The following is an 8,379-nucleotide window of genomic DNA, read 5'->3' on the forward strand; positions in this document are numbered from 1 at the left end:
ACTGTTCTGACTCACGGAACTGATGGGTCAAGCTCAACAGAGATTCCTCGTGTCTCTGGAGCTGGTCACTAGGAACCCGATGTGTGCGCTCTGCAGAGTCCATAGAATGGTCGGAATATTCTGTTAGGCTGAACGAGCGGACTCTATGGCAGAACACACAGAAACGCAGGGAATGCAGAGTGCTCTTTATTTACAAGGCCCGGATTATTTACACAGGGTGAGAGGTTGTGTACAGTGACAAATAAACTGAGGGAAACCAGGGAAGGGAGCTGACACGAACTCAGAGTGAATGGGGAAATCAGCGCATGCAGGATGCAGAGGTAAAGATGAAGTTGATCTCTGTAGTGATCCCGGAAATACGGCTTCACCAGCAGCTGACCGGCAAGCAGGTGACGGCAGTCAGGGAGGCGACAATATTCCAACACCAGACGTCTGTCACACTGCTCCTAAAAAAACGTTCCATCAAATGACGTCTGATGTACCGCTGGTGTGCCAACATCCTACCTGTGTTGAAAAAGGAAGAAAACCCATGACACCACACCAGAGAAACACCACCTAATAATATTGCCATATTTGGAATACTGTGTGGAAATCTTGGGAAATGCATACAAAACTTCACTTCAACCAAGGGCGTAGATTTGGTTTTGGCATTGGTGGAGACGGATGATTAAACCACCAAACCCTGCCCCGTTTCTTTTTTTTTTTTTTTCCTTTTTGTCTTTGCTTCTTGATTAAAAAAAAAAAAAAAAAGAAAAAGGGAGAAATATACTTGCCTACATATGCTTTTCTACATGTTTTTAAACCATTTAAAATTACAATTCATAGTTCTATATGTGAATTATATCATGTTAAACTACTATTAAACAAATGACTAAGTATTTTAGACTTTATTTTACTTCAGCCATATTCCATATAAATCAGGTATCATACAAAAATAGCTTCAAATACAGTAATGAACCACCAAGTCATCATCCAGTTTCACCTGTGTGTATCACCATTGCTCTCTGAGCTTTGTGTTGGTTCTTCTGTCACCTGACAAATAGGACATACATGACAATAAGAATAAAATGGGTAGCTGCTTCAGTGTTTCTGTCAATTATATTTGCAAAATCATGACTACCTCATGATATTTTGTCTCAAAAACTAACCATATGAATATGTCAGTGCCGTTAGGATGAAATTATTGTGTCACCAACATTTTAATGTTAGACATATAATTTTAACAGCCTCTGTAAACTAATATCCTGGCTTGTTCAAGTCTGCCGTTTTCTCTGACAGTTTCAATCAAAATTAGAAATGCTAGGAGACTGAGATAACTAATAGTGCTGCCTGATGTGCAGTTAGTTTCCAAAACACGTTATTTATGGTTACATACAATTTTAGACTGATGTGGGCCAAAGCCTAGCATAGCCTGTAACGTTATTATGACGGACACATTTTATGAGTGAACTTGACTTTAAGTGACTTACAGGTTTCTTTGAAAAATACTTTCTTATATCCAGGTTCTTCCTTTTTGCTGCCATCCTCCTCTCCTCCTTGCGGGTACTCGCAGCGCAGGCTTGCTGCTGCTAAAACTAAACAGAGCTCACTGAAAGGCACAGCCAATCACATTGGCCATATTTGTCACATGAGGTAAGACTCCAGTAGAGAGCGTAACTCCTTCTGCACCGCTAGGTGAATGAGACGTTGACAGATCGTTTTTTTTTTCTTTCTATTTTTTTTTCTTTACTCGAAGAGATCAAATTATTGGTGGGGACAATTCAATAATCACTGGATATTGGTGGGGACATGTCCCTTCCGTCCATGCCAAATCTACGCCTTTGACTTCAACCATTATGTAAAATTTTGAAAAAAGCAATCAAGATGATTACTAAAGCAGTATTTAGAGACCACACTAACATTTCTTGAACAACATGTTCTTGAAATTAAAAATCCTGAAGTTTATGGATCTTATAAAATATAAAACTGCAAAAATTATGTACAAAGCCAGATACAATATGTTACCAGGAAATGTACAAAGGATGTTTTTTGACAGAGAAGGGGACTATGATTTGAGGGGAAAATTAAATTTGAAGACTCTTAAGCATGGACAAGGGTTAAAATGGTAATACAAAAGGTAATACCATTTGTGGGGTACAACTGTGGAACAGTTTTCCTGTGGACCTACAGCAATGTTCAAGCATTATTCAGTTCATAAAGATGTTTCGAAAACTGCTTTTGGAAGAATATGAAGCTGATAAAGTTGATGACTGACAGTACAGGGAGTGCAGAATTATTAGGCAAATGAGTATTTTGTCCACATCATCCTCTTCATGCATGTTGTCTTACTCCAAGCTGTATAGGCTCGAAAGCCTACTACCAATTAAGCATATTAGGTGATGTGCATCGCTGTAATGAGAAGGGGTGTGGTCTAATGACATCAACACCCTATATCAGGTGTGCATAATTATTAGGCAACTTCCTTTCCTTTGGCAAAATGGGTCAAAAGAAGGACTTGACAGGCTCAGAAAAGTCAAAAACAGTGAGATATCTTGCAAAGGGATGCAGCAGTCTCAAAATTGCAAAGCTTCTGAAGCGTGATCATCGAACAATCAAGCGTTTCATTCAAAATAGTCAACAGGGTCGCAAGAAGCGTGTGGAAAAACCAAGGCGCAAAATAACTGCCCATGAACTGAGAAAAGTCAAGCGTGCAGCTGCCAAGATGCCACTTGCCACCAGTTTGGCCATATTTCAGAGCTGCAACATCACTGGAGTGCCCAAAAGCACAAGGTGTGCAATACTCAGAGACATGGCCAAGGTAAGAAAGGCTGAAAGACGACCACCACTGAACAAGACACACAAGCTGAAACGTCAAGACTGGGCCAAGAAATATCTCAAGACTGGTTTTTCTAAGGTTTTATGGACTGATGAAATGAGAGTGAGTCTTGATGGGCCAGATGGATGGGCCCGTGGCTGGATTGGTAAAGGGCAGAGAGCTCCAGTCCGACTCAGACGCCAGCAAGGTGGAGGTGGAGTACTGGTTTGGGCTGGTATCATCAAAGATGAGCTTGTGGGGCCTTTTCGGGTTGAGGATGGAGTCAAGCTCAACTCCCAGTCCTACTGCCAGTTTCTGGAAGACACCTTCTTCAAGCAGTGGTACAGGAAGAAGTCTGCATCCTTCAAGAAAAACATGATTTTCATGCAGGACAATGCTCCATCACACGCGTCCAAGTACTCCACAGCGTGGCTGGCAAGAAAGGGTATAAAAGAAGAAAAACTAATGACATGGCCTACTTGTTCACCTGATCTGAACCCCATTGAGAACCTGTGGTCCATCATCAAATGTGAGATTTACAAGGAGGGAAAACAGTACACCTCTCTGAACAGTGTCTGGGAGGCTGTGGTTGCTGCTGCACGCAATGTTGATGGTGAACAGATCAAAACACTGACAGAATCCATGGATGGCAGGCTTTTGAGTGTCCTTGCAAAGAAAGGTGGCTATATTGGTCGCTGATTTGTTTTTGTTTTGTTTTTGAATGTCAGAAATGTATATTTGTGAATGTGGAGATGTTATATTGGTTTCACTGGTAAAAATAAATCATTGAAATGGGTATATATTTGTTTTTTGTTAAGTTGCCTAATAATTATGCACAGTAATAGTCACCTGCACACACAGATATCCCCCTAAAATAGCTAAAACTAAAAACAAACTAAAAACTACTTCCAAAAACATTCAGCTTTGATATTAATGAGTTTTTTGGGTTCATTGAGAACATGGTTGTTGTTCAATAATAAAATTATTCCTCAAAAATACAACTTGCCTAATAATTCTGCACTCCCTGTATATATAAATCTGCCCAATTGTATCTGAATTATATCTATCACTGTAGCTATGGTTATACATGTCCTTGATTCCTTGTTTATTGTGTGGGGTAAGTGATAAGGGGAAGTTGGTTTAACACTTTTATTTGTTTTTGTTTGAGCACATACATTTGTACATGTTAATGCACGTATCTAGTAGTAGCTAGTGGGTTAACAACGTGAATACTAAAAATAAACAAAACCGTTAGCAAGAGGAAGGTACAGATGGTCTACAGCATAGGTGTCAAACTCTGGCCCGTGGGCCAAATTTGGCCGGCAGCCTAATTACATTTGGCCCGCGAAGCCATACTGAATTACTATTAGAGCTGGCCTACTGGTATTATACAGCTAATATATATATTGTTTAGTATTAAGCTTTGCTTGTTCCATATTCAGTTTTCAGCAAAACTTGTTTGAGTCCATAAGAAAAGATTCATTCTTATATCTAGAGGAAGATTTTTTTTCAATAAATATTAATGTTAGCCCGCGACTGTGTTCCAGTTTTGAATTTTGGCCCACCGTGTATTTGAGTTTGACACCCCTGGTCTACAGCGCTCAAAGCACTCAGACCATGATTCTGCCATTGAAATAACAGGACAGGTTATTAAAAAAAACAAACAAACAAAAACGTTTACAAGTGAGATGCACGTTTTGTGGTCTATCTTCTGCACATTGTAGTTTCAAGACAGCGTCATACTGGGTTTACAAGTGTCGTTCCAATTCTCAACACACGGCTCTTCTCTTTTCCTAAGTCATTAGATTTTTCTCCTACTCAATTTTAGGTGAAAAAGTCACCAAGGTCAGGAATCCGGTCGTTAAGTGATGACGTGACGAATCCTACTTCCGGGCCTAAAGTAGTCTGCGTTTAATGTTTTGTATTTTCTTCTATTTAATCTCAAAAAGCTCCTAAAACACTGAAACTCTCCACATCTGGATGGCGCCGCGGATGGCAGCCTCGGTACTGCGCTCTCTCGCACTTTTCTTGTTTCTGTTTATTTTCTGCGCTTTTGGTCACTCAGACCACATCAATTTCTCCAGAGATCAACTGCTAAATATCAGGCAGTCGTCTCACTATAGTTCTTATCCATTTTTCACAAACCCGGAAAGTTTTTTGGAGATTTTAGTTGGAGGCGCAGCAGCTCTCTGTGGCTCCTGGAGAAGACATAGACGGGGGAGTCGCGCTGGTGAAACTACGTCGGCGAGGATTCCGCACGGCACTCCCCTCCATTCACCTCGCGAATCTCCGCTCTCTTCCAAACAAAGTCGACGAATTACTGCTCTTAAACCGGACTAACAAGGACTTTGCACGCTCTGCTGCCCTCTGCTTCACTGAAACCTGGCTCAGTGAGCGAGTCCCAGACGCTGTCTTAAATCTGCCGGGCTTCCAACTCCACCGGGCGGACCACGAAATAGAGCTCTCAGGGAAAACAAAGGGTGGTGGAGTCTGCTTCTACATTAATGAAGGTTGGTGTACTGATGTCACAGTGTTACAGAAACACTGCAGCCCACACTTGGAAAGTTTTTTCATCAACTGTAAACCTTTTTATTCACCGCGGGAGTTTTCTTCCTTCATGCTGGTCAGAGTTTACATCCCTCCACAGGCCAACGCGAACAACGCACTGTGCGAGCTGGCTGACCAGATTACTACCCTGGAGAGGAAATTCCCGGATTCCTTTACAATTATTCTTGGGGATTTTAACAGAGCAAACCTAAACCACGAACTCCCTAAATACAGACAGCATATAGACTGCCCCACTAGGGACAACATCATACTGGATCACTGCTACGCCACTCTAAAAGATGCCTATCGCTCTGTGCCCCGGGCAGCTTTGGGACATTCTGATCACTGCATGGTCCATCTTATTCCAGTTTATAGGCAAAAACTCAAACGTGCGAAGCCTGTAGTCAAAACTGTGAAGAAGTGGACTAACGCAGCAAAGCAGGAACTGCAGGACTGTTTTGACTCCACTGATTGGACTGTTTTGAAGCTGCATCTGAGAACCTAGATGAGCTCACGGACACTGTGACATCGTACATCAGTTTCTGTGAAGACGTGTGTGTGCCAACAAAGACCTTTTGCACATACAACAACAATAAACCATGGTTCACTCCTAAACTCCAACACCTTCGTAAGGCCAAGGAGGACGCCTACAGAAGTGGTGACAGGGCCCTGTACAAGCAAGCTAGGAACACATTGACCAAGGAGATCAAAGCAGCTAAAAGCATCTACTCCCAGAAGCTGGAAGAACGGCTCTCAGCCAACGACCCAGCGTCAGTGTGGAGGGGCCTGCAGGAAATCACCAGCTACAGACGCCCCCCACCCACTATTGAAGCAAACAAAGACCTGGCCAACGAGTTAAACACTTTCTACTGCAGGTTTGAGACGGACAGACTCCCACGCCCCACCCTCCCCTCCCCAGGGACATTGCTTCAGACAATGACCCCCAACACACCTTCCACCCTCCCCCCTTCACCCTCCCCCTCCCCCTCCCCAATCCAGTCTCAACGACCACCCCCACCCTCCCCAATCCAGACCTAACGACCACCCCCACCCTCCCCAATCCAGACTCAACGACCACCCCCACCCTCCCCAATCCAGACTCAACGACCACCCCCACCCTCCCCAATCCAGACTCAACGACCACCACCACCCTCTCCAATCCAGACTCAACGACCTCCACCACACCTCTCACCCCCATTTCCTCCTCCCTGAAACTCAGAATACACACTGAGGATGTGAGCCGACTATTCCAGAAACAGAAGCCCAGGAAAGCCCCCGGACCAGACGGCGTCTCACCCTCCTGCCTCAAAACCTGTGCTGAACAGCTGGCTCCCATCTTTACTCGCATCTTCAACAGATCCCTGGAGCTGTGTGAAGTTCCCTCCTGCTTCAAACGCTCCACCATCATCCCTGTTCCCAAGAAACCCACCATCACAGGACTGAATGACTACAGACCTGTCGCCTTGACGTCTGTGGTCATGAAATCTTTCGAACGACTGGTGTTAGCCCATCTGAAAGACATTACAGGCCACCAGCTGGACCCTCTGCAGTTTGCCTACCGGGCAAACAGGTCAGTGGATGATGCAGTGAACATGGGGCTGCATTACATCCTGCAACACCTTGACCGCCCGGGAACGTATGCCAGGGTCCTGTTTGTGGACTTTAGTTCGGCTTTTAACACCATTGTGCCTGAACTTCTCTCCTCCAAACTCTCCCAGCTCAGCGTGTCACCAGCTACCTGTCAGTGGATCACCAGCTTCCTGACAGACAGAAAGCAGCAAGTGAGGCTGGGGGAGATCACCTCTGAAACTCGGCCCCTCAGTATTGGTGCCCCTCAAGGATGTGTCCTCTCACCACTACTGTTCTCCCTCTACACTAACGACTGCACCTCCAAGAACTCGGCTGTTAAACTCCTAAAGTTTGCAGATGACACCACTGTCATTGGCCTCATTCAGGATGGTGATGAGTCTGCATACCGGCAGGAAGTTGAGCGGCTGGTACTCTGGTGCAGTCAGCACAATCTGGAGCTGAACACTCTTAAAACTGTAGAGATGACAGTGGACTTCAGGAGACATCCCTCAACTCTGCTCCCCCTCACCATATCAGACAGCCCCGTGTCGACTGTGAAGATCTTCAAGTTCCTGGGTACAACCATCTCCCAGGACCTGAAGTGGGAGACCAACATCAACTCCATCCTCAAAAAGACCCAGCAGAGGATGTACTTCCTGAGACAACTGGGGAAGTACAGTCTTCCACAGGAGCTGCTGATCCAGTTCTACACTGCGGTCATTGAGTCTGTCCTGTGCTCCTCCATCGCAGTCTGGTATGGAGCAGCCACTATACAGGACAGGAGCAGACTGCAGCGGACTGTACGGGCAGCAGAAAGGATCATCGGCGCCCCCCTGCCCTCCATCCAGGATCTGACCTCTCAAGAACCAGGAAACGGGCAGGGAAAATCATCACAGACCCCTCACACCCTGGACACAGACTTTTTGATCTGCTGCCCTCTGGCAGACGGTACAGAAGCCTGCAGACCAGGACCACCCGACACAGGAACAGTTTCTTTCCCCTCGCCATCTCCCTTCTTAACAGTTGACCTGTCACACTGGTCCCACTGCCAGACTGCAACTGCACCTTATGTACATTCTGTAGTATTCATTCCACCTAATTTCATTTCTGTATTTTATGTATATAAGTTTAGATTCGTTATTTATAGTTGGTTTACACAACTTTGTGTATGTATGTGTATGTATGTATAATGTGTGTATATAGACACGTGTGTGTGTGTGTGTGTGTGTGTGTGTGTGTGTGTGTGTGTGTGTGTGTGTGTGTGTGTGTTACATTGCTGTGCTTGAGAGCCACCATCTACCGGAACCAAATTCCCTGTATGTGTCTGCACATATACTTGGCCAATAAACACGATTCTGATTCTGATCTCTCTTGTACACTCAGGAACTGTTATCTTGTACTCCAGGGTTTACTATTCGTATTATTAGATTGGACCCTTTCTTTTTTCTTTTTGTACACCCACTGGTACT

The sequence above is a fragment of the Perissodus microlepis genome, chromosome 12 (genome assembly GCF_051167445.1).
Source record: "Perissodus microlepis isolate ML-2025 ecotype Zambia chromosome 12, ASM5116744v1, whole genome shotgun sequence".
Lineage (NCBI taxonomy): Eukaryota > Metazoa > Chordata > Actinopteri > Cichliformes > Cichlidae > Perissodus > Perissodus microlepis.